Genomic DNA, 26,118 nt, shown 5'->3' on the forward strand with positions numbered 1-26,118 from the left:
AGAATCCCATGGACAGAGGAGCCTGGCAGGCAACAGTCCATGGGGTCCCAAGAAGTTGACACAAATGAGTGACTGAGCATGCACACACTTACACACACACACACACACACACACACACACACACACACAGAGGATGAATACTTGGGGTGCCAGAGTCACCCCACAGTGCATTTTTTAACGTTAAGAGATTATATTGACCGATGCTTCATAGAGGAGTCTGTCAGAACCCCCCAAGTGTCAGAGTGGATCAGTTTCTAAACAAATACACACCTACACTCCACTTGTGCGTGTTGCCATTTACTGGTCCTCCATGGTTCAGGCTTTTACAGTACCACCAAGTCCTCAGTCTACCTTCTTTACCACCCTTTTCCCAGCTCGATGGATAGACCAGGCTGCAGGACACTGCAGCAGTCAGGGGGTCGCAGCGCCAGCGCAATTGGCTGCAATGCAAGGTCAGTGCGAGGTCATCTCAAGGTCAGTGGAGGCACAGCCTCCACTTCTATTCCTGCCTGTTGGCCATGGGACAGAACACGGTCAATCTGGAGCTAAAGCAGGTTGTTAAAAAAAAAAAAGTTTGAATCCACATCTTAAAGATTGTAAAGGAAATCACTCTTAGCAGATGGCATTTTCCTATAGGAACAATAAACTGGGGTTTTCATTCCTAACCAGAGTCATCTTCAGATGATTCTTAAATATGACCAACAGTGTCTTTAAAGTGAAGATACAGTAACTATAAACTGCTAGAAATGGTAATTAAATTCCAAGTCCTAAGAAATAGATTTTAACTGTATAAGTCATATAGATGATTGTACTGTAAATCCCTATTATAAAGTATCTTTCTAGATAGACAGAGGACTGTCCTCAATTTAGTTTAAGCCTAATGTGCTAGGTATAAAAGCTTATGATTAAGCACTTCATGATTACAAATATAGTATTTTTGGAGCTGAAAGCAAACAGAGAGCTCATCTAGTTTAATATGAACTCATTGGTATTTATTTTACTGAAGAAATGAGTTTTCTATCTTAGTGTAGAAAAGGGATTTATTTAAATATCTCAAGTCTCTTAAGAAAATAAGTCATGATGTTTTTTACAGCCTAGTCATGAAAATAATGGTTTCTTTTTACTGTACTGAGGAGTTAAAACTGCAGTAACTGTTAGCTAAGTAGCACCAGGATGTGTAGTTGTCCCTGAGACAAAGCCAAAGATAAGTCAGGCAAATTGTAGAGTTTCCCAGATATTACAGCTAGGTGTAATTAGCTGTTCTCAGTATTCTTACTTAAAGTATTACTTTTCACCTCATGCCTACTTATAAATGCCCATATCCAAGGAAATGACCCAAGTTTTAGGACTCAGGAGTCATGAGCTTATTCTCTTTCAACCTACAGGTGAAGGACCCATAATATCAACCAAGTGAAGGGCTTTTCAGCCCAAGTCACTTAATCATTACAGTTCACTGCTGCTTCCTGAATTAAGCATGTCTGTGGATATAAAACTGATCAACTAAGAACACACTGGAAAATGAAGTAAATCATAAATGCCTATCAATTTACCAGTTTTGAAAAACCATTCTTTTATTCACAAAATGAGTACTGATTGTCTTCAAACTGACTTATCTGTGTAAGACTCTCTTCTGATCAACTATGACATAACAAAAGGAATCGCAAAATTAAAAAAAAAAAAAAAAGGAATCTTAAACATATAACCTGTGTGTTACTAGCTATGTTTTGCTCTTCGAGTCTTACAAGCTATTCAGTTAACATTTCTTTAAAACTGTGCAATTAACATTTGAAATAATAAGAAGAACCCTTGCAGGCAGGTGATATGGAAGCTATATTCTCCCAAGGACTCAACTCTGCAGTTTTGTATGAAGCAGCATCTGGTAAGATGTGCTGAGTGTAGGAGACACGCAATGCACTTGTCTGATGAGCTGTGGAAGAATTTTCCCGTGGAATGTACATGTGTCTCCTCTCTGAAGTTTTCAAAAGTGTTTTCAGATCATACACTTATTCCTCTTATTTTTGCAAAAGGTAAGAAATAGATGAATTTTGCTTCTGTTTTCAGAAGATTCAGGGACCTGAGATCACTGCATATTTCAGAAAATGTTACCCCATAGGGCTACTGATCCATCAAATAATAAAGCTAGACCATAGGACAATGCCTGTGGCTCAATCCCTGTGGTTCACAGGGTTTCCCTGGTGGCACAGACGGTAAAGAATCTGCCTCCAGTGCAGGAGACCTGGGTTCAATCCCTGGATTAGGAAGATCCCCTGGAGAAGGGAATGACAACCCACTCCAGTATTCTTGCCTGGAAAATTCCATGAGCAGAGGAGCCTTGTGAGCTATATGGGTTGGCAAAAAATCAGACACGACTGAGCAACTAACACACACACGCACACACAAATAGGACAATCATAATGACAAATTTCATACAGCACTGAGTCCCGCCTATAAATTAAAACACAAGTGGTAACCCCTCCTTACAACAGAATGACAATAGAACGGTAACTAACTAATATGGATGGAATACTGGCATTAGAAAATCCCTTAGCTACTAAAACTCGAGGATTAAAATCTAAAGCATTTCCCCACCTCAGCAATATTGGAATAAACTACCATTATGGAGCTTCTGATACAATACACTGAGAAAGACACAGCATCACTTCAGTGATATTCCTTCCTAAATTCTTTATAATCTGAATCTAATCATGAGGAAACTAGACAAACCCAAATTAAGGAACGTTCTACACAATAAGAGACCTACTTATACTTTTCAAAACTCTCAAGGATGAGAAAAACAGAAAAAATGTAAAACTGCAAACTAAAGAAGACTAAAAGGACATAAAAAACTAATGGGACATAATAATTAAATGAAATTCATTTAATTTGGATTAGATCTTAGAGTAGGAAAATCTGTAAAGGATATCATGGAACATTTAATGAAATTTGAATATGTACTATGAATTAGAGTATGCATAAATGCCAAATTTTAGAGTTTTAACAAACATACTGAATATACTCCAGTTATAAAAGGGACTGTACTCATTCTTAGGAAATAATCACTGAATTTTTAGAGGTAAAGGGGCATATCTCCTGTCTATTCTAAAATACAGATAGATGGGTGATAGATGATATAGAAAGTTTAATTAAACAATTACTAATCTGGATAAAAGGGGTGTGTGTGTGTGTGTGTGTGTGTGTGTGTGTGTGTGTGCGCACACACGCGTGCGAGCACCCACATGCATGCTTTCAACTCCTTGGAAAATTTGAAACTACATACAAGTTAAAAAATAAATTTAAAAGTCTGCTAAGATCAGCCCTCTAAAATACCAACAGTCCAGGTTTGACAGCTCTTCAATTACTAACCATTTATTTTTCCCAGACCTAAGGGATTTCTTGGGTGAGAATTTTCATCACTGTAACCAGGAAAGTCCCAGAAAACCAGGGGAAATTTGTGACCCTACCCCCAATATGCAGGGTGAGAACTTACATTGGACATGGACAAGAGGAGTTTCCTTGCTGCTTCATTTGAGTGCCAAGATTTATGCATTTATAGAAGCATCAAATCAATGTAAGAGAATATTATTAGGATGAGAAAAGAAGATATGAATTGTACTATTAGAGAGTTTGGCTTGCTAGAGTAGTCATTTGTTAGGGGAAATAGCAGAAGTAGATATTTACTATACACTTTCTTTGTAAAGAATGACATTTAGCCTGTACATGTGTAAGTTCCATCATCCAAAAATATAACAAATGTGCAAAATTCTTTACTTGAATTTAAAGAGATTGCCTCTTTATGTGAAAGATTAAAGGAAACTGATTCCTCTCTTGGTGGTGTTTAGTCTCTAATGAAGGAACTTCAATTTATTTCAACTGAGACTACATTTTAGCATCCCATCCAAGGCACAGTAACTACCATAGCTGGTATGCATGGTACATTGATTGGTTCTAAAGGGAAAACAGATGAATAGTGTAATTGTATTTTTAAAACACTTAAAACATCTTTGATGCTTGGAATGTCACATCATTTTTTTTTTTTGCCAACAAATAATGCCAATTTTTCTTTGATCTTAAGAAAATAATGCAAGTTTAAAGCAAGGTTTTCAGAGATTATTATGTATTTTAGTTGAGAAAAATTTTGGAAAATACAGGCCAAAATTTCTTATTACTACCATCAATTCAACTTAAACCTTTTTGTAAATAGATGTTAAGCTGAATGCGAAAAAGAAATTCTGAAGGATTGTTCTGCAAGCATGGTTCAAGTGTTTGCCTTCAAAGTCTCTTTTAAAGAAAGTTAGCAAATAGACTGTTGAGTTACACAAATATCTTCACATAAATACTTTCTCCCCATGGGCCACAACTACACTTCTTAGACTTTGAAACAAAACCTAAGAGAAACATCCTTTATTTTCAACTGAGTTTTTCTTTTGGAATTGCAACATTGCCTTGAGGAAAGTAATTGGACTGGAATCCTAAGATATTTTTCGAATCTTAGTTTCACCAATTATTGGTCTGAAGATAGAGCAAGTCCTGTGAGCCTCTGAGCCTGTTTACATACCTGTGAAATCATAACACAATAATACTTGACTTACCCACCTCACAAAGGATGTTTAAAGCATCCACTGTAATAATGTATAAGAAAATAATTTGCAAACTTTGGTTATGATCCTTTTGGATCATAGTTCATATATATCACCCAAATACTGTCCTGATGTGTGTACAATAGTTCTGACTCAAAATGTTTTAATTTTACCTAGCTTCAAGATAACTGTATTAAGAACAGACTAGATTATGTGAGAAATTCATGTGTGCTGCTATCAGGGGCAAAATATGCCTCTCTCCTTAGTGAGGAGATAACATGTGTTTAGGGCTTCCTAGGTGGCTCCGTGGTAAGGAATCCACCTGCCAATGCAGGAGACACAGGTTTGATCCCTGGGTCAGGAAGATCCCCTGGAGAAAGGAATGACAACCCACTCCAGTATTCTTGCCTGGAAAATCCCATGAACAGAGAAGCCTGGTGGGCTACAGCATATGGGGCCACAAAGACTCTGACACAACCTAGTGACTGAACACACAATACATGTTCTACAACAAGGGATGAACTGGAGATTTTCAACAATGAATTCCTGCCTTTATCGAGGCAATTCCTGTCAACAAAACCTTCCTTCAGGGCATCTCTGGCTCTGCTACCAGCAGCTCCAGGGTGGTTTTTCTTGAGGGATTAACTCAGCAAAGACCTTCTACGTAATTCCCATTTGTTCCCCAGAGGTCTCAACACCTTCCCTGAAGAGTGACCCTGGTCAGCTCTCTGAAGGATCGCCATGTTTTTTGACAATTCACAGTCCAGGGTCACTGTCTTAACACCATCTGTCCAAGAAGTATTTATTATATTCCCACAGTTTTCCCAAAACTGAGCTTAATGATTGGAATAAAAGTAAGCAAAACAATATGAGAAACTTATAGGCTAATGTTAGCCACAGACCCACTTCCAGAGACAGATATGCCTTGCTGACCCTCAGGTAACTGCCAACTCTTAAGGATCCCAGCTAAAACCAGAACTAAAGATTATGAGCAAAATAAATGGATATATTTTTAATTCACCAAGTTTTGGAGTGATTAGTTAAATGGCAAAAACTAAGGAAATAATAATAAATAAGGATGAAATAAATATTGTTTGTAAGAAACTATGCTAATCATATTGCTGCTAGTGATAGAAATGGCCATTATCATGGGGCAAATACTGGCAGTCACAAATGCCACATTTAGTGAGAGATGTTTAGGTTTTACAGCCATGCATTTTTAGCTCTTCTATGAGTCACATCAGGCTGTCATAACAAAATACCATAGACAGGGTGCCTTAAACAGCAGAAATTCATTTTCTCACAGTTCTTTCACAAGATCAAGTGAACTCTGGTGTCTTTCACTCTTCTTCGTAAGGGAACCAGCCCTATTGGTTTAGGGGCTCACCTTTATCATCTCACTGAATATTTATCACCTCCTTAAAGGTCTTATACCCAAATACAGTCACTTTGGGGAAACACAAACATTTTGTCCATACTTAAAAAGCACTATTATTGTTGAAACTCCTATAGTAAAATTCACTTTGTTATTGCAAGATGGAAACTTTCTAACCCTTAACTCTCTTTTCCCTGTTAAACAATTGTTTTTGATAACACAGTTTCTTGGTAATGCAACTTTTGCAATATTAAGCTGAACACATTATAAAAATTGTTCTTGCTAACATGTTTGCTATAGAACCCAATATTTTATGAAGAAAAAACATTATATTGGAATAAATAACTTTAGCTTTGGTAGCTTTTTAGAAGTAAAGATAGTCTTTAAAACAAGCAAGTCACGTTTGCTGTTTTACTCCTTAGAAAAACAGTTCCCAGAGGTCTACAAATATATCTCATTTTTATTATTTCCCTTTCTTCTCATATCTTTTTCTTTTCACATTTTAGAAAGAAGAGGTCAACCTTGTGATATTATTTGAATAACAAAATAGAAACAGTTATATTATGTAAATGGCAAAGAATCTTTAAAGTCTATTAGTTATTTGTTTATGCTCAGTGAAACAAGGCAGAGCGAGAAAGACAAATACTATATAATGTCACTTATACATGAAATCTAAAAAATAAAACTAGTGAATATAACAAAAAAGAAACAGACTCACAGAGAACAAGCTTGTGGTTACTGGTAGGGAGAGGCAAGTGAGGAAGGGCAAAATAGGGGGTAGGGGATTAAGAGGTACAGACTACTAGGTATAAAATAAATAAGTTACAGGGATATATTGTATAACACCGAGAATGTAGCCAGTATTATACAATAATTATAAACGGAGTATAACCTTTAAAAATTTTGAATCACTGCTTAACACTTGAAGTTTATATAATTGTATAATTGTAATCAAAATAATTATACGGAATTATAATTGCAGATCAATTATATCTCAGGAAAAAGAAAAAAGTCTATTAGTATTTGAATACTGTAAGTTTGCCACAATGCATTTAAAAGGCATTTTTGCAAATTTTGTATTTCTTCTAGTAAAATGCTACAAAGATATCACTGGTATACTGTTTCACATTCGACGTGTTTTGTATTGTTTTGTTTCAATGATTTTTTTCTAATGTTATTTATGTACGTACTTTATTTTTGGCTGCACGGGGTCTTCACTGCTTTGCTCGAGTTTTCTCTAGCTGCCATGAGTGAGGACTACATGTTGTGGGTGCAGGATTACATCTCAGTGGCTTCTCTTGGTGCAGAGCGTGGCTCTAGCCTCATGGGCTTCAGCAGTTGCAGCGCTCAAGCTCCGTAGTTGCAGTGCAGGGGCTTGGTTGCTCCACAGCATGTGGAATCTTCCCAGACCAAGGATAGAACCCAGGTCCCCTGCACTGGCAAGTGGATTCTTAACCACTGCGTCACGAGCACAGTCCTGCGTTTTGTATTTTAGGTGGCGCTCGTGGTAAAGAACCCGCCTGCCAATGCAGGAGACGTAAGAGACACAGTTTTGATCCCTGGGCCAGGAAGATTCCCCTGGAGGAGGGAATGGCAACCCACTCCAGTATTCTTGCCTGGAGAATCCCATGAACAGAGGAGGCTGGAGGGCTACCGTCCATAGGGTCACAAATGTCAGACACGACTGAAGCGACTTAGCACACATTCACGCAAGGAAAGAAGACTGAAGTGTACAAAATAGTGGCTACATCTTAACACATAAAGAAATGGCCTGTTCAATTCAATAAATATTGTTGGCTGTCTACTATTATATTTTTCTCTTTTTTACTACACCAACATGAAGTTAAAGATATAGATTATTCTGCACCTTGACATCATGAAGATTTTTTCACATGTTAATAATTTTGCCTTTCACCCAGGCTTCATTTTGTGCATGAAATAAATTAGGATTCTGATATGTTGTTAATATAAATACATGTGGCCTGAATAGAATTTATGGAAAATATTGTTCATCCTCCACTAAATTCACATGCCATCCCTGTCATACATGTCATACATGCACATATGTGGGGCTACTACATATGTGGGGCCTACTTTGGGGTTCTCCATTTTCATTAGTCTGTCTATCTACACCCATACCACATTTTCTTAATTAATATAGCTTTGTAATAAATCTTTTTTTAATCTAATTTCCCCTCTTCCTACCCCCTCACCTATAGCAATCACAAATCTTATTTCTTTTTCAATGAGTTTCTTTGCTTATTTGCTTGTAGAAGTGTAATTGACCTATGACACTAAATTAGTCCCTAGTGCAAAACACAGTGTTTCCATATTTTTATACATGTATATACAGGCAAGAAGTCTTAATATACAGAAGAGCAAGTCTTTTTAAGACTGTATCTATATGGTCTCTTGAATTTACATATACATTTTTTAATTAGCTTGTCAATTTTTATGGAAAAACCATGCTACAATTTTGACTAGGATTGCACTGAATCTACAATCACCTCAAGATAATTAATGTAACTTATTTTTTCACTTATTTAGGTATTATTGACTATCTTTCACTTATATTTTATATCTCCTCATAGAGTTCTTGAACATACTGTGTTAAATATGTTTTATATAATTTGTATGTTTGGTGCTAGTACAAATAATATCTTTAAATTTTTTGTTTGTCAGTTCAGTTTGGTTGCTCAGCATTATCTGAGTCTTTGTGACCCCATGGACTGCAGCACACCAGGCTTCCCTGTCCATCACCAACTCCTAGAGCTTGCTCAAACTCATGGCCATTGAGTCGGTGATGCCATCCAACCATCTCATCCTCTGCCATCCCTTTCTCCTCCTACTTTCAAACTTTCCCAGCATCAGGGTCTTTTCCAATGAGTCAGTTCTTTGCATCAGGTGGCCAAAGGATTAGAGCTTCAGTATCAAGCCTTCCAATGAATATTCAGGACTGATTTCCTTTAGGATGGACTTGTTGGATCTCCTTGTAGTCCAAGGGACTCTCAAGAGTCTTCTCCAGCACCACAGTTCAAAAGCATCAATTCTTCACTGCTCAACTTTCTTTATGGTATAATTTTCACATCCATACATGACTACTGGAAAAACCATAGCTTCGACTAGACAGACCTTTTCTGGCATAGTGATGTCTCTGCTTTTTAATATGCTATCTAGTTTGATCATAGCTTTTCTTCCAAGGAGCAAGCATCTTTTAATTTCATGGCTGCAATCACATCTGCAGTGATTTTGGAGGCCAAAAAAATAAAGTCTTGTCACTGTTTTCATTGTTTCCCTATCTATTTGCCATGAAGTGATGGGACCAGATGCCATAATCTTTGTTTATTGAATGTTGAGTTTTAAGCCAGCTTTTGTTTGTATTCTTACTATTTATCACTGTTGTATAGAAATGTAATCCCTGGAGGAGGGTATGGCAACCTACTCCAGTATTCTTCCCTGATGAGTCCCCATGGACAGAGAAGCCTGATGGGCTAGAGTCCATGGGGTTGCAGAGTCGAACAAGAAACAGCAACTAAGCACAGAATAGGAAAATAATAATTTTACTATATAGACTTCATTTGGCAGCTTTGCTTTCCTCTTAATTTTGAGTAATTTACTTGTAGGTACCTATGGCCATTCCTTGTACAAAATTATATGATTTGCAAATAAGCTTTTATATTTTTGTTCTTTTCAGTCATTAAACATATTTCTTTTTCTTATGATAACACTGTCTAGAAACACTGGTAAAATATTGAATAAAAAGTTAGTACTTAGAATCTTGATCTTTTTTTGCAAACTCAAAAGTAGAGCTTTCAGTTTTTTCTCCTCACTCTATATAAAATTTACTGTTGATTTTGAGTCAATTCAGGTAATTCCCTTCTGGTTCTAATTTGCCAAGAACATCAACATCAGTGAAGATTACATTTTATTGAGTGCTTGAGGAAATTTTGTGATCTTCTTTAATCTTGTAGTATGGCAAATTATATTAAGATATATTTTAACATTAATACAAGCTTATCTTCCAGAAATAAACCCAAATTTGTCATGGTAGATTATACTATTATGCTTTATATATGTTCTAAATTCTCTTTGTAAGCATATTATCTATGATTTTTATATCCTTGCTTCATAAATTCATAAATAAAATTTTCCCATGTTTTGTTTCCTTACTATCTTTGTTACATGTTGGTATTGAAATTACACTAGCTTCATAAAAAAATTTTTAGCACCCTTGGAATAGTATAATTAAGATTGAAATATTTGTTCTGTGAACACTCCTAAAACATATGGGTAGAGAATCTGTGCTTGGAATTTTCTTAGTGGGAATATCTTTGGTCACTGATACAATTTTTAGTTATTATAATACTTTCCAGATCTTCGAATTCTTCTCTAGGTAAATTTACATGTATATATTATAGAAATTTGTCAGTTCAGTTAATATTTTTAAATCACCTAACATAAATTTTATGGCATATTTTCCATAAACTTGTCATAAATGTTAAAATTCCCAGAAATATCCAGATAAGTTATAAACTTACGTCCAGACAAAATCTGCACATAAATGTTTATAGCAGCATTGTTCATAATTGCCAAGACTTGGAAGCAACCAAATGTCCTTCAGTATGAATGGATAAATAATTCATGGCACATCTGTATGACAAGATATTATTCAGCAATAAAAATAAATGAGCTATCAAGCCATGGGAAGATGCGAAGGAACCTTAAATGCACATTGTTAAGTGAAATAATTCAATTTGAAAAGTCTGCATGCTATATGATTTCAACTCTGACATTCTTGAAAAGGTGAAACTGCGGAGACAACATAAAGATCAGTGGTTGCCAGGGGCTTGTAGAAGGGAAGATGGGATGACCAAGTGGAGCACAGAGAATTTTCAGGGCAGTGAAACTATTCTGAATGATACTGTGACAGTGAATCAGTGTCATTATACATTTGCCAAAACCCACAGAATATATAATGCAAACAGTGAACTCTGATGTTATAAACTTTAGTTAATAATAATGTGTGACTATAAGCTTATCAATGGTAACAAATGTTCCATACCAATGAAAAATGTTAATAATTAAGGGAAACTACATTCAGGATAAAAGGGGTTATCTGGGAATCCTCTGTATTTTCTGCTCAATTTTCTTTAATCTAAAACAGATTTTAAATATAGTCCTTTGAATAAATAAATAAGCATTGCATTAATCTTCTTTTTCTCATATGATGCTTTCTAGTTTCCTTTATAATTTCATCAATCTTTAAATATATGTTTCCATTACTATATTACATTTTTATAATGATGGAATCCAAAGCTGTCTAAGTCCTGGATCCAGTTTCCTTTACAAACTCTTTCTGTGTCATTAAAACACTACATTTTTTTCCCTAATTGACTCACTTTTATGGGTATGTTACTTTGATAGACAATTTTAAGAAATGCTCTCATTAGTGTATGTTTCCTTCCTCAATAACTTTTTAAAAAAATTAGAGTTCCATTATTTTTGCTAAACTGTGATATTTTTTAATAATTACTAAGCACCAGGTGTGCCAACTAAGATAATTTTTAGCTTACCTTAGTGCACATTTGCCTGAAATGTCGACTGAATAAATTTATTTATTTACATTAACATAGTGGTCATATAAAGCCATCAGAGCAGATATTTCACAACTTTAGATAAGTTCCATAACCCTGATGGAATGGTGATATTTTTCCGATAAGTATGGGAAACAAAAAAGAATCAATTCAAGGAATTAAACAAAGACATATGTCTCAGGACACTTTGAGAGTTCCACGTTCTCTTTCCTATTGAATGCAGCTCATGTGCACAAAGATGAAAGCCTGTGTACGTGGCCCTCTGATTGCCTAAGAGGATCTGGTTTTGTTTTATTTGAGATGTTTAGTTAATACAACTTTCCTAAACTTTAGAATTCAAACCTCCTTTTTTCCTCTGGGCAGCTATTTTCCCCTCAAATTGCAAATGATCTGTAAAGTGAAGGAAGTCATAAGTCTGATTCTTTTGTACTGACTGACTTAAGCAGCAAGTTTGAAATATCAGAATTATTTTATGAAATTCCCTGTAACTAAGCAGAAAATTTGCTTGCTACTATTAGTTATCTTTTTTATACTTGATTAGGAGGAATTTTCTTTTGTTTATTCTTTTTTTTCTTTATTTGATCTGGAGGAACTATATGAATGAAGGGCAGAGCAAAAATAAACTATCTTTCCATGTATATGTATGGCTGAGCCCCTTTGCTGTCTACCTGAAGATATTACAGCATTGTTAATTAGCTATGGTGCTCAGTCACTTAGTCATGTTCAGTTCTTTGCAGCCCATGGACTGTAGCCCACCAGGTTCCTCTGTCCATGGAATTTTCCAGGCAAGAATACTGAAGTGGGTTTCCGTTTCTTTCGCCAAGGGATCTTCCCAATCCAGGGATCAAACCCACACTCCCTGCACTGGCAGGCAAATTCTTTACCACTAGTGCCACCTGAGAAGCCCATTAATCAGTTATACTCCAATATAAAATTAAGAGTTTAAAAGATTGAAAAACTATACATAAATCTTATATAAAAATATACAAAAATCTTAATACTTAAATTTTAGGTTTAGTTCATAATTCTAAGCTCTTTTATTTAGGATAAACTTGAAACTATTTCTATTTCAAATTCCTAAATATCGGGAACTATGGCACTAACAGTAAGAATGAAGAAAATAAAGTCTTTTCTCCCTTCTGTGGGCATGCAGCTATGTGTTGAACTTCACTGTACTTTTTTACCTATAGGTCTCAGGCACAAAATCTCTACTATATAGCTGTTTGCTAACAAAATCAGTTAGTCACCGAAGTTTAGAGCAGGAATTTTTTAGCTTTCTTGAATTTAAAAAAAAAAAAAAAGAAATGAGTCATAGTCCAATACCTATTTTTGTAAATGCCCTCTCAGATACAAAGCTCAACTAAAAATCAAATTTCTCCACTAGGTTAGTTGCTTAGAAAACAGCTGTGGAATCACCATGATTGAATCAGTCAGGTCTAGTTAGGAGGAGAAACCACACCAAGTAGTCCAATAGAGGTTATTAACATAGGACACTAGTCACAAAGGAGTAGGAGCTGGAGACACTGAGTGAATGGTGAGGATACTCAGAGTTTAGTGTCAATAGCCAGAGCCAAAAGCTACTCTAGAGCTGCAGAGACAAGGGAGGTGATGCCATTGAAGGTCTGAATACAGACCATCCAGACAGAGGTCACATCCACAGAGGAGCAGACACTCATGGAGTCAGGGTTCAGATGGGAACTGGGGCTGTGGCAGAAATCTGCCCAGTGGAAACCGTGACCACAGAGAGGACTTCTAGAAAGAGATGGAATTATGGAGACTCTGATTACGCTAGAAACACAACCCAAAGCCCAGGGAAATGGCAAAGAAGTAACCTGTCTTCCCTCCCCTAGTCCTCCAATTTCCCAGGTTTGTCACCCATTAGCCGCATCTATTTAGAAACTAATTGGGACCTCCTGGTGGTCTAGTGGTTAAGAACCCTCCTGCCAATGCAGGGCACTTGGTTTCGATCCCTGGACCGGGAGGATTCCACAGGCCGTGGGCAACCAAGCCCGTGCGCCACAACTACTGAGCCTGTGCTCTAGAGTCCACGAGCTGCAACTGGCCCACAGGCCACAACGACTGAAGCCCAAGAGCTCTAGAGCCTGTGCTCCACAAGAGAAGCCACCACAATGAGGAACCTGTGCACGGAAACTAAAGAATAGCCCCTGCGCACTGCCGCTAGAGAAAGCCTCTGTGCGGCCAGGAAAACCCAGCACAGTCAGCTATTCAATTAATTAAAAAAGGAAAACAATTGGCAAAGGGGATGTAGAAAATCAAGTCTTCAGAGATCAGAACCTTGAGGCACTGAGTAGGATTGCAAATGGACCCTTTCGCAAAGTGAAGCAGTCATGATTTGGTGGGATTTAGTAAAACATGCAGAAGCTTGGAACTAGGAAAGAAGAAAGAAATGTGGGGTTGGAAAGTCCCATAGGAACTCAGAGTAACATTATAAGACAGAAATATTCACATTATTATTGTGTATATTAAGTTTTAGAGCAAATAACAAAGGTTTCAGGAATGTTTTTAAAAATGAGTTCTTAAATCAGTAATAAATCTTGCTTATGTCCAAGTTCCTGTGATAGCAACCATCTATTGAACACTTATTATGTGCAAGGCACAGTGCTATATATACATTTTCCTATCTAATCCTCACAAGATCTCTGTGAAGCAGATATGAGTATCTTCACTTTGCAGATAAAGGGACAAAGATATAAGAGAGATTAAATAATTATCTGAGGTTACAATGGTAGTAAGGGGGAGAGTTTCTATGCAGACTCAGTTTTCCCGATTTCCAAGCTGTCATGATCACCATGCAATTCTGTCCTAATCAGTGTTGGCCAAAGGGAGCTTCATTATGTGTTATTCCTGATCACCTTTCTGGAGCAGATGGCTCTCTCCCACTTCCACAAGGCTGGCTCACAATAATGGTTAAAATTAAAAAGGTGTTTTACATCCAACCCACACAGAAGATGAAATCATTCCTACTTATGTGACCAGTGATTTGTCTAAAATCTGTATGTACATTTTTCTATCATCTCTTTCATCACCTGTGACTGTTCATCTATAAGATGGCAAAGGGGACAGGTGCACTGAGGCAGGAAGGAGACATCCGTCTAGTGGCAGTGATACCAAGTCTTCTCCCCACCCAAAGCAGCCTTTCAGACCTCCCTGGACTCCAAGCTCTTGCTGATTTTGCCCTGCCAGCCCTGAAGTAGAAAAACATCTGGTGTTCAAGATTGGCACACATTGTTACCTAGCCCTGGCCAGAGGAGGCTTATCTAATTACTATGTCTTCATCTTGCCCATTGGGCTAGAGCCCAAGCAGGGTCCATATGACTTAATTCGGTAACAAGATAGTAAGAGACATCACCTCCAGCAACGAGTCATTCTTGTGCCACTCAGCCAGGGCACCACTGCTGACATTAGAAATGCCTTCTTTTCCCAGGGCACAGGAACAACAGATAGCGCTCTTGGGTATCCCAGAGCCCTCTGCCATCAAGCAGATGGCACTGCCAGGAGCAGCAACATATTTTTATGTTGAATTTGAAGCAGGAGAGAAGCCTTTCCACAGAATTAAAAGGAATTTTCCTTTACAGTTTGGAAGAGAGTTCTGCCCAGTAAAGCCATCCTTAATATTCCCAACAAGCCTGGCCAGAGGCAGTGTCAGAGCAGCAAGGAAGCAGAAAAGAATCTGTTCAGCAGGTTTCATTCTGGATGATTAAGCAAAGGGAGCAGGACTTTATGAACTTCACAGGAAGTAAGAGCAGCCCGATCTTAAAGAAACTACAATATCCCATGGGTACTGGGGCCCTTCTTCTTTTTTGTGCATTCCCTTGAACCCTACCTGCAGCAAAAGGCCTGAGATTGAACGGTTTTTGGAAAAAATCCATTCTTGAATAAAAACTCCAGTGGGTACTGGGGCCCTTCTCCTTTTTTGTGCATTCCCTTGAACCCTATCTGCAGCAAAAGGCCTGAGATTGAATGGTTTTTGGAAGAAGTCCATTCTCGAATAAAAACTCCATTTGTTGAAAGCATGTCTGTCACCCAGATCCAAGTACAGCTTGTGTTTATCAACATTTTCAAAAAACATGTAGAGTATCAAAATCCAAATGCTTTTCCATGAAAGAAAAAAAAAGGTGTGTGATGGGTAGGGGGCAACACTAATTCTGATATTTTTATTTTAGACTAAATTAGGTATTTCTTTGAATAGTTAAGCTGAAACAGCTTAATTATTGATTGATATTAACTTCTGATATACTATATAGTGTGTACATGTTGTGTGTGTGAGTATAGTATGTGTATGTGTTTAGTAGGAAAGAGTGCAGTGTACTATACTGGAATTCTCTCAAAATTGCCTAAGACAATGGCATTTAAGAACCTTATTTTTAATGGGTATTAGTACTCATTAAAAAAATAATAATAATAAAATATATGCTATATAGTAGTAAATTTAATCCTTACATATTTCTATATAATGCTACCCAGGTTACACTGGACACGTTTCTCAAAGAAATGTACTTCCAAGAAAAAGTAGTGAAGAGAGGAGTATCATTCTTCAATTTCACCCACTGGGTATCACGAAACTATTTTCTGTCTCTGGGTCAGCACTCCATTGGGTAAAGAGATTCAAGCATCCCACCTAGGCTCTTCCTTTTCCCTGTAATCGTGGATATGTCACTTAAGCCTGTCCCATTCACAGTCATTTCTCCAAACTGTGAGGCAATTACTTCCTCAAAATACATTCCAAGTAGGAAAATGTAAAACGAGAGGGTTGATGTTAATGTACTTTGCAAATAATAAAATGCTACACAAATTTAAGTTGCAAGAGAAATTCTTCTGAGTTCTTGTGCACTGGTTTAGATATACATACTCACCCATCCTAAACACTTTCATACACACACACATACCCCTAGGGAACCAGGGGTCATGCCATGTTATATGATTCACGCTTTTATAAGTTAGGATTGATTCATGGACCATGAAAATTGTTGGAGGGGTGGGAAAGGAAGGCATATAGGTTCTATAGACTGGAACAGTTGTCCTGGCCCCTATCCTACTGCTGAACTCTCTTAGTATGTTAAACAAACAGAAAGAATGATGTGCAATTTGATGCTGGGAAAAGCATCTGTGGCAGAAAATCAAATTAAACCATCTAATTATTTTATGGTTCCCTAAAGGTTTTTCTTAGTGAGATTAGAAAAAACACATTACCATCTCATCTCCATCTAGAAGAATATGGGATGATACTTTCACAGATAAATTACAAAAAGAACTTTCTCATGATTGATATCTAGAAAAATAATCAGAAACATCAAGCCTGTCACACAGAGCAGGACTACATTCACTATTTTAAATATTTTACTATACAAGATATATTATATCTCGTATAGCGATTTCTATAAAATAGAAAGAAAAATAATATTTCTCTATACAAGAGCACCAAAGAATTGATCCTTTTGAACTGTGGTGTTGGAGAAGACTCTTGAGAGTCCCTTGGACTGCCAGGAGATCCTAAAGGAACTCAATCCTGAATATTCATTGGAAGGACTGATGCTGAAGCTAAAGTTCCAATACTTTGACCACCTGATGTGAAGAACTGTTTCATTAGAAAAGACCCTGATGCTGGGAAAGATTGAAAGTAGGAGAAGAAGGGGACTACAGAGGATGAGATGGTTGGATGGCATCACCATCATGTTCAAGTTAATGAACATGAGTTTGAGCAGACTCCGGGAGATGGTGAAGGAACAGGGAAGCCTGGCGTGCTGCATTCCATGGAGCTGCAAAGAGTCAGACACAACTGAGTGACTGAACAACAACAAATACAAGATAATTGCATTAACTGAAAATTGGAGAACTGAGAAATTTTCAATCTGGGGGATTTAATTCCAGCCAATTTACTTTCTTTTTTTAATCCAGCACAGAAGTTCAAAACACCATAGCCTATGATCTAATTACTAGACCATCTTTTCTGTAGCTGTTACCAAACCATTGTCATTATTAATTTTGTTTATCGCATAGGTTTTGGTTTGTTTGTTTGTTTTAGGCATGCCGGAGGTCAGTCTTCCTGATTGTCTTTATTTCAGAAACTACTTTATGGAAAATTCCAAGCTACTCATTTATGTGTGCTGTGTGCTAAGTAACTTCAGTCATGTCTGACTCTGCAACCGCATGGACTGTATGTAGCCCACTGGGCTCCCCAGACAATGGGATTCTCCAGGCAAGCATACTGGAGTGGGTTGCCATTCGCTCCTCGACTGGATCTTCCCCGACCCAGGGATCGAACCCATGTCTCTTTACTGCTCCTGCACTGGCAGGCAGCTTCGTTACTATAACTCCATGGAAAAGGTTTTCCTTTACCACACCAACTCATTCATGTGTTATTTTAAGCCTGTTTTATTCCTTTGAAATGCCACAGTAGGTAACTCTGACTTTAATTTCCCATTTTATTTTAAAATTAAATAATTACTTCTATCTCTCAACTGAAACTTTGCATTCTCCAAGAATATTTTACTCTCTTTTCTCTAATTTCTGTTTGAATCTATACTTCAGTTATCACTCTGGCAACACAAATGTCTATGAAGATATAGAAAAAGTTGCCACACCAACTCATTTATGTGTTGGTCTTAATTTTCTTCCTGACTTCCTGAAGCTTGTTATCATTTTTCCTAAACTCTGAAATAAAATATTTTTTATATTTTGGCAGTTGTCACATGCCAACTAAGGAGCATAGCACAGAAGAAAAACTATATGGGAATTACTTAAAATCTTGCACTTCAGAGCATCTCTTATACATAAGAGTGAAGCATGATTAAATAGACTTGGCTACCTGAAAATAATAGCTCCTAATTTGAAAGTGCTGATTATCATATTTTATTCTGGTGTATTTCCTAAAGCATTAGAGGTTTGTATTCATCTTTTGTAATCAACCTAAATTTATATTGCAAGTAAAATCTGTGAAGTTTCTGGGCAGAAGAATGATCATTTGGTACTGATACCAGCTTTCTAGCTGATAGGACAGGGAGGGTGTAAAGGCCGGCAGTAGGGCTGATTGTCATTTAGTTTCAAATGACCAGGATGGCTGGGGTGAAGCACAGGCGAGCCACCAGTTGCTCTAAATATAGATCTATCCCCTATTTAATTAGTATAAAAAATTTTCACAGATCACCCAAAAATTTGTCAATTTTCTTTTTAAGTATTATTGTGACTTTTCATCTTTTTCTATATCTTCATAGATATTTGCACTGCCAGAATGATAACTGAAGTATAGATTCAAACAGAAATTATAGAAAAGAGAGTAAAATATTCTTGAAGAATGCAAAGTCCCATTTGAGAGATGGAAGTCATTATTTAATTTTAAAATAAAATGAGAAACTAAAGTCAGAGTTAACTACTGTGACATTTCAAAGGAATAAAACTGAAACGTAAGATAACATTTATTGGCTCACAGATCTGCAGTTTGGGCTGCATCCCACTGGAGAGTCTTTCTTCTCATCTCACTTGGGGTCACTCAAGCAGTTTCTGGGATTGAGAGCTTTACTGGGGATGGATGGTCCAAAGCGCCTTCACTCGTGGATCTAGTGGTCATCCAAGACAGTCACCCAAGGCACCCCAAGCAGTCTGTCCAAATTTACTAATGGGGTGAAAGTGGATATTTTAAGACCTCTTAGGATCCAGGCATACAAATCATGTAAGGTCCCTTATGCTATACTTTTGGTCAAAGCAAGATGCAGCCCTATTCAAATCTAAGAGGTGGGAAAACAGACTCCAATTCTTCATGAGGGCTAAGAAATTGACATTGCAAAGGGGCAGGGACACAAGAGTATAATTCACTGGAGGGTCTTATTGTCCATCAGTCTAGACATAAAATTATTCTTTCACAGTAATGATTAAAATAGCTTCTAATATGCATCAAAACATTTACACATCAAGCAGCTTTTCTAAATAATTAACATATAAATTTTCAGGCAACTATCTCTTGTGCTAAGTATTGATAATTCTGAAGATGATATATACAATGGATTATTACTCAGCCATTAAAAAAGAATGAAATAATGCCATTTGCAGCAACATGGATGGACTTAGAGACTGTCATTCTGAGTGAAGCAAGTCAGACAAAGAAGGAGAAATAATGGATGATGAACCTTATATGTGGAATCTACAAAGAAATGACACAAATGAACTTATTTACAAAACAGAAACAGACGCACAGACTTAGAGACTGAGCTTATGGTTGCCGGGGGAAGGATCAGGGGAAGGAAAAGTCAGGGAATTTGGAATGTATAACATGTACACACAGTTATGTTTAAAATGAGTAATCAACAAGACCTACTGTATAGCACATGGAACTCTACTCAATGTTATGTAGCAGCATGGATGGAAGAGAAGTTCGGGGGAGAATGGATACATGTATATGTATGACTGAGTCCCTTCACTGTTCACTTGAACCTATCACAACATTGTTAATCACTATACCCCCAAAACAAAATTAAAAATTTTAAAATAAATAAATAAATAAAATGGATAACCAACAAGGACCTACTGTATAGCACAGAGGACTCTGTTCAATATTCTGTAATAACCTAAATGGGAAAAGAATTTGAAAAATAACAAATACATGCATATGTATAACTGAATCACTTTGAGGCACACCTGAAACTATCACAACACTATTAATTAACTGTATTTCAATATAAAAGAAAAAGTTAAAAAAACAAAGCAGGCATTTCAAATTACTAAGATAAAATATACTATGCAACAAATTCTTATATTATTTGGTAATTATTTCATAAAATAGATTATGAAAAAAATGGTCATTTATTTGGAAAAAAGTAAACTTTTGATACACATCTCACTGACCAAAATAGACACAAATAAATTGACTACATAAGTGTATAAATGTTAACACTGGAACAAAGTATGAGTAAATATATCTAAATAGAGTGTCATTTCTGACTTTTTTTAATTGAAGTACAGCTAATTTATAATATTATATTAGTTTCAAGTACACAATATAGTGTTTCAATGTTTTATGGATATACTCTTATTAAATTTATTACAAAATAACAACTATATTTCCTTGTGCTGTACAATATGTCTTTGTTGTTTATTTATGTTATACATAGTAGTTTGTGTCTTTTAACCCATATCCCTACCTTGCCCCTCCTCCCTTCACAAGCACATTTAGATCACAAAATTTTAGGCAAAGTCTGCCTATGAAAGCCAGATTATCAGAAAAAAAATTATAGATTTTATTACATAGCAATAATCATAGCTGCTGCTGCTGCTGCTGCTAAGTCACTTCAGTCGTGTCCAACTCTGTGCGACGCCATAGATGGCAGCCCACCAGGCTCCCCCGTCCCTGGGATTCTCCAGGCAAGAACACTGGAGTGGGTTGCCATTTCCTTCTCCAGTGCATGAAAGTGAAAAGTGAAAGTGAAGTCGCTCAGTCGTGTCCGACTCCTATCGATTCCAGGATCCTAGCCTTCCAGGCTCCTCTGTCCATGAGATTTTCCAGGCAAGAGTACTGGAGTGGGGTGCCATTGCCTTCTCCGAATCATAGCTAAGACTCATTAATAATTCATAGGCAGTATTCTAAATGTTTTACAATTATTATAACACTAAACATTCACATAATGTCTATGAGGTGCTATGCTGTGTGTTTTAGCTGCTCAGTTGTGTTCGATTCTTTGCGACCCCATGGACTGTAGCCTGCCAGGCTCCTCTGTCCATGGGGATTCTCCAGGCAAGAATACTGGAGTGGGTGGCCATGTCCTCCTCCAGGAGATCCTCCCAATCCAGGGATCCAACCCAGATCTCCCACATTGCACGCAGATTCACCGTCTGAGCCACCAGGGAAGCACATGAGGTAGGTTTTAGCATTATTCACAATTTACATCTGAGGATACTGAGGCATGGAGTTGCTTATTTTCTATAACCACATAGCTTATAATTGGCCAGTTAAAATTAGAACCACAGCATTTGGACTGCATAGCCTATGCTCTGATATAAAACTATTTTTAAGGCCAAAAAATGAAGAAATACAAAGTTGAAGGCATAAAAAACACATGGGAAAGGGAAATAGATAAAAGACATGGCAAGCGAGAAAGAATTCTAACAAAAAATAATACCAACAGAAAACAAATGGGCAAAGAACAGAAAATGGGACATTCATACAGAAATATAAATATTCAATAGAAACAAAAAATGTTCAATAGCATTGTTAGTTGCTCAGTCATGTCTGACTCTTTGTGACCCCACCAGGCTCCTCTGTCCATGGGATTCTCCAGGCAAGAATACTGGAGTGGGTTGCCATTTCCTTCTCCAGGGGATCTTCCCAACCCAGGGACCAAATCCAGGTCTCCTGCATTGCAGGCACATTCTTTACCATCTGAGCTACCAAGAAGCATTAGTAATCAAATAAATACAAACAAAAGCAAGAATAAATTATCAATGCCAATCATTAGCCTGGAAAACATAAAAATAATGAGCTTATGAATCTTACGAAATAGCTATCCATATACAGTGATGCTGCTGCTGCTAAGTCACTTCAGTTGTGTCCGACTCTGTGCGACCCCATAGACGGCAGCCCACCAGGCTCCCCCATCCCTGGGATTCTCCAGGCAAGAGTACTGGAGTGGGTTGCCATTTCCTTCCCCAATGCATGAAAGTGAAAAGTCAAAGTGAAGTCGCTCAGTTGTGTCCAACCCTCAGCGACCCCATGGACTGCAGCTCCTCCATCCATGGGATTTTCCAGGCAAGAGTACCGGAGTGGGGTGCCATTGGAGGGTAAGAAAATATCCTCAAAGTCAGAATGACCACACTCTGATTACTGATAGTATTTCCTATAGAAGTTTATTCTGATAAGATACCTAGACAAATGTACAAAGATGTATATTTATCACACTATTGTTTGTAAAATGAGAAAGAAAAGAAGCCATTTTAAAACTCCTCAGTGAGGGACTGCATAATAGATTATAGAAAAACTGTGTCATAAAGTGGAATTCTGTGCAGGTATTAAAAAGGATGATGTAAATCTATTCACACTGATACTGAAATACCCCCTATCTTGGTGAATGGAAAAAAAAAAAAAAAAAACCAGTTCCTAAAACATTCTGTAATTGTTGCAGGGAGGAAGACAATTCTGATTCCATGTTGCAACTGTTTTTTTGACATGCTGTTCCTTGTGTTATTATAATCCTACAGAATGGTTTGCCTCAGAGGATCCAGCCCCACTGCCTGACTGTTAAACTAAAGTGCCTTTGCTCAGAACCATATCCACCTGTGAATGGCAGGAAGGAAGAAATTAACACATTCCCTGCCTAAGATTTGCCATTCTAGGAGGTGTTTGCAAGATTACTGCTGCTGCTAAGTCGCTTCAGTCCTGTCCGACTCTGTGCGACGCCATAGACGGCAGCCCACCAGGCTCCCCCGTCCCTGGGATTCTCCAGGCAAGAACACTAGAGTGGGTTGCCGTTTCCTTCTCCAATGCATAAAAGGGAAAAGTGATAGTGAAGTCGCTCAGTCACCTCCGACTGTTAGCGACCCCATGGACTGCAGCCTACCAGGCTCCTCCGTCCATGGAATTTTCCAGGCAGGAGTACTGGAGTGGGCTGCCATTGCCTTCTCCGGTTTGCAAGATTAATGGCCTTTTTACCTTACTTCCTTACCTTCCCTCATCTCTAATCTATAAAAGAATCTGGCATCAAGACCCCAATAAGATGGTTATTTTGAGGTGCTAGCCTGCCATCTTCTCAGTCTGCTGGCTTTGGATTAAAGTCTCTTTCTTGCCTCATCACCTCTTCTCCTGGATTCATTGGCCTATCCTGGGATGAGCAGAGGGAGATTGGACTCGGTAACGTAATGTGTGGTCCTCTTCAGTTAAAATAACATGGTAATGCATTAAGAGTATGGAAAAGTATTCACACAGGTTAATAGTAGTTACAATTGAAATACAGAGGAATTGATTTTCATTCTTTATTCTTCTATGTATTATTTAACTTCTTTACAGGAAGTTTTTTTTTTTTTTTTTTTTGTAAAACAGAAAGCTTGGCTTTCTGGTTATGGCAGCATGAAGATACTGGAAAATCCTCTCTCCCACCAAAAAAAAAAGCATAAAACTTGACAAAGCAAGTTGTCAAAAACAAACATTGCAGAACCATAAAAAAATTGACCAATGATAAACAACAAATTGAGATAATTTGAGAGAGTGGGATGAACTGAGCAAGTAGCACTGACATATATACACTACCATGTGTGAAACTGATCACTAGTGGGAAGCTGCTGTACAACACAGAGAGCTCAGTTCAGTGCTCTGTGATGACCTAGAGGGGTGGGGTGGGAGAAAGGCTCGGAGGGAGACTCAAGAAGCAAAGGATATATGTATACCTAGAGCTGACTCACAGTGTCGTACAGCAAAAACTAACACAATATCGTAAAGCAATTATCCTCCAAAAAAAGAGAGACACGTTGAAAGTAAAAAGGTGAAAAAAATCTGTCCTACAAAGTAAAGTGAAGTCACTCAGTTGTGTCCGACTCTTTGCGACCCCATGGACCTACCACACCTACCACACTCCTCCGTCCATGGGATTTTCCAGGCAAGAGTACTAGAGTAGTTATGTAAGCCAGAAAGAAAAACACCAATACAGTATACTAACACATATATATGGAATTTAGAAAGATGGCAATGAAGACCCTGTATGCAAGACAGCAAAAAAGACACAGATGTGTATAACAGACTTTTGGACTCAGAGGGAGAGGGAGAGGGTGGGATGATTTGGGAGAATGGCATTGAAACATGTATACTATCATGCAAGAATCGAATCGCCAGTCTATGTCCGATGCAGGATACAGCATGCTTGCAGCTGGTGCACAGTGATGACCCAGAGAGATGTTATGGGGGGGGGGGAGGGGGGAGGAGTGTTCATGTTTGGGAACGCATGTACACCTGTGGTGGATTCATGTCAATGTATGGCAAAACCAATACAGTATTGTAAAGTAAAATAAAGTAAAAATAAAAATAAAAATGCTGGAATGGCTACACTAATATCAGGGAAAACATAGGTTAAGACAAGAAATATTACTAGTGACAAAGAAGGACACTTCTTGATACAAAGGTCATATATGTGGAAGTTATAAATGTATACATGCCTAATATTAAAGCCTCAAAATACATAAGCCAAATATAGGCAAAACTGAAAGCAGAAATCGACAGTTCAACAGTCATAGCTGGAGATTTCAATACTCTACGTTAAGCAGTTGATAGAACAACTGGGCAGAAAATCAATACTGTTATAGAAGATTTGAACACCTCAATCAACTTGACCTGATATTTTTACAATACTCTACCCTAAAGCAGCAGAATATACATTCTTTTTAAGGACAAACAGAACATTTCCCATTTCACCATAAGTCTAAAACATAAAATGTCTCAATAAATTTAAAAGAATTGAAGTCATATGAAGTATGTTCTCTGAACACAATAAAATTAAATTAGAAATTAACAGCAGAAAAAATTTTGAGAGATCCAAAATATTTTCAGATTAACACATTTATAAATAACTCAAAGATCAAATAAGAAAGCACAATGAAAATAAGAAAATATCTTTAATTACTTGAAAAAGAAAACATATCCGAACTTGGAAATACAGCAAAAGTAGTGCTTAGAGGGAAACTGAGTGCTCTGAACACTTACATTAGAAAGAAATAAAGATACAAAATATTTAAGCTTCCATCTCAAGAAAGAAGAAGGGCTAATCAAACCCAAATTAAAAGATTGGTGCTGAAATCAATGAATATGAAAACAGAAAACCAAAAGAGAAAATCAATGGAACCAAAATTTGTTCTTGGAAAAGTCAACAAAAATTGGTAAAGATAAACAGGCAAAACACTGACAAAGGCAAAAAAGAGAGACGATACAAATCAATAAAGTTAGGAATGAATGAGGAGGCATTAGTAATTCTCTAACAGAAATTCAAATAGTCATAAGAAAATATTGCAATCTACTTTATGTTAGCAAATTAAACAGCTTAGATGAAATGGACACATTTATACAAATATATTTATTACCAAGAGAGATGTAACAAAAAGTAGAAAATCTGTATAAAGCTATAACAAGTAAAGGAATGAACTTGGTAATTAAAAAGCTTCCCACAAAGAAAAGAACAGATCCAGGTGACTTCACTAAGCATTCTACCTAACATTTGAAGAAAAAATGATACCGATCCATCACATTCTTCAAAGAAGGAAGAAACTTCCGATTCATCCTGAGGTCAGAAAACTGTAAACAAACATCCTAAATGAATATGGATACAAAAATCCTTTATAAAATATTAGCAAATCTAGACAACATAGCAAAAGGATTATATACCATGTCCAAATGAGATTTTCCCAAAGAACACAAAATTGCTTTAACATCCTAAACATCAAATAGTGTAATACACAATATCAGTGGAATAAAGCACAAAGTCACTTGGCCATCTCAGCAGAATCAGAAAAGCTTTTGAAAAGAGAAACCCAATACCCACTTACAATTTAAAAAATACTCTCAACAAATTAGTAATAGGAGGGAATGTTC

The 26,118-nt window shown here is 37.1% G+C and overlaps 1 pseudogene; it reads left to right on the forward strand.

Moving 5' to 3' along the window:
- Positions 1–310: 310 nt before the first annotated feature.
- LOC138089537 (CWF19-like protein 1 pseudogene) lies at positions 311–15,264 on the forward strand (annotated as a pseudogene).
- Positions 15,265–26,118: the final 10,854 nt, after the last annotated feature.

The sequence above is a fragment of the Capricornis sumatraensis genome, chromosome 13 (assembly GCF_032405125.1).
Source record: "Capricornis sumatraensis isolate serow.1 chromosome 13, serow.2, whole genome shotgun sequence".
In the NCBI taxonomy this organism is placed as follows: domain Eukaryota; kingdom Metazoa; phylum Chordata; class Mammalia; order Artiodactyla; family Bovidae; genus Capricornis; species Capricornis sumatraensis.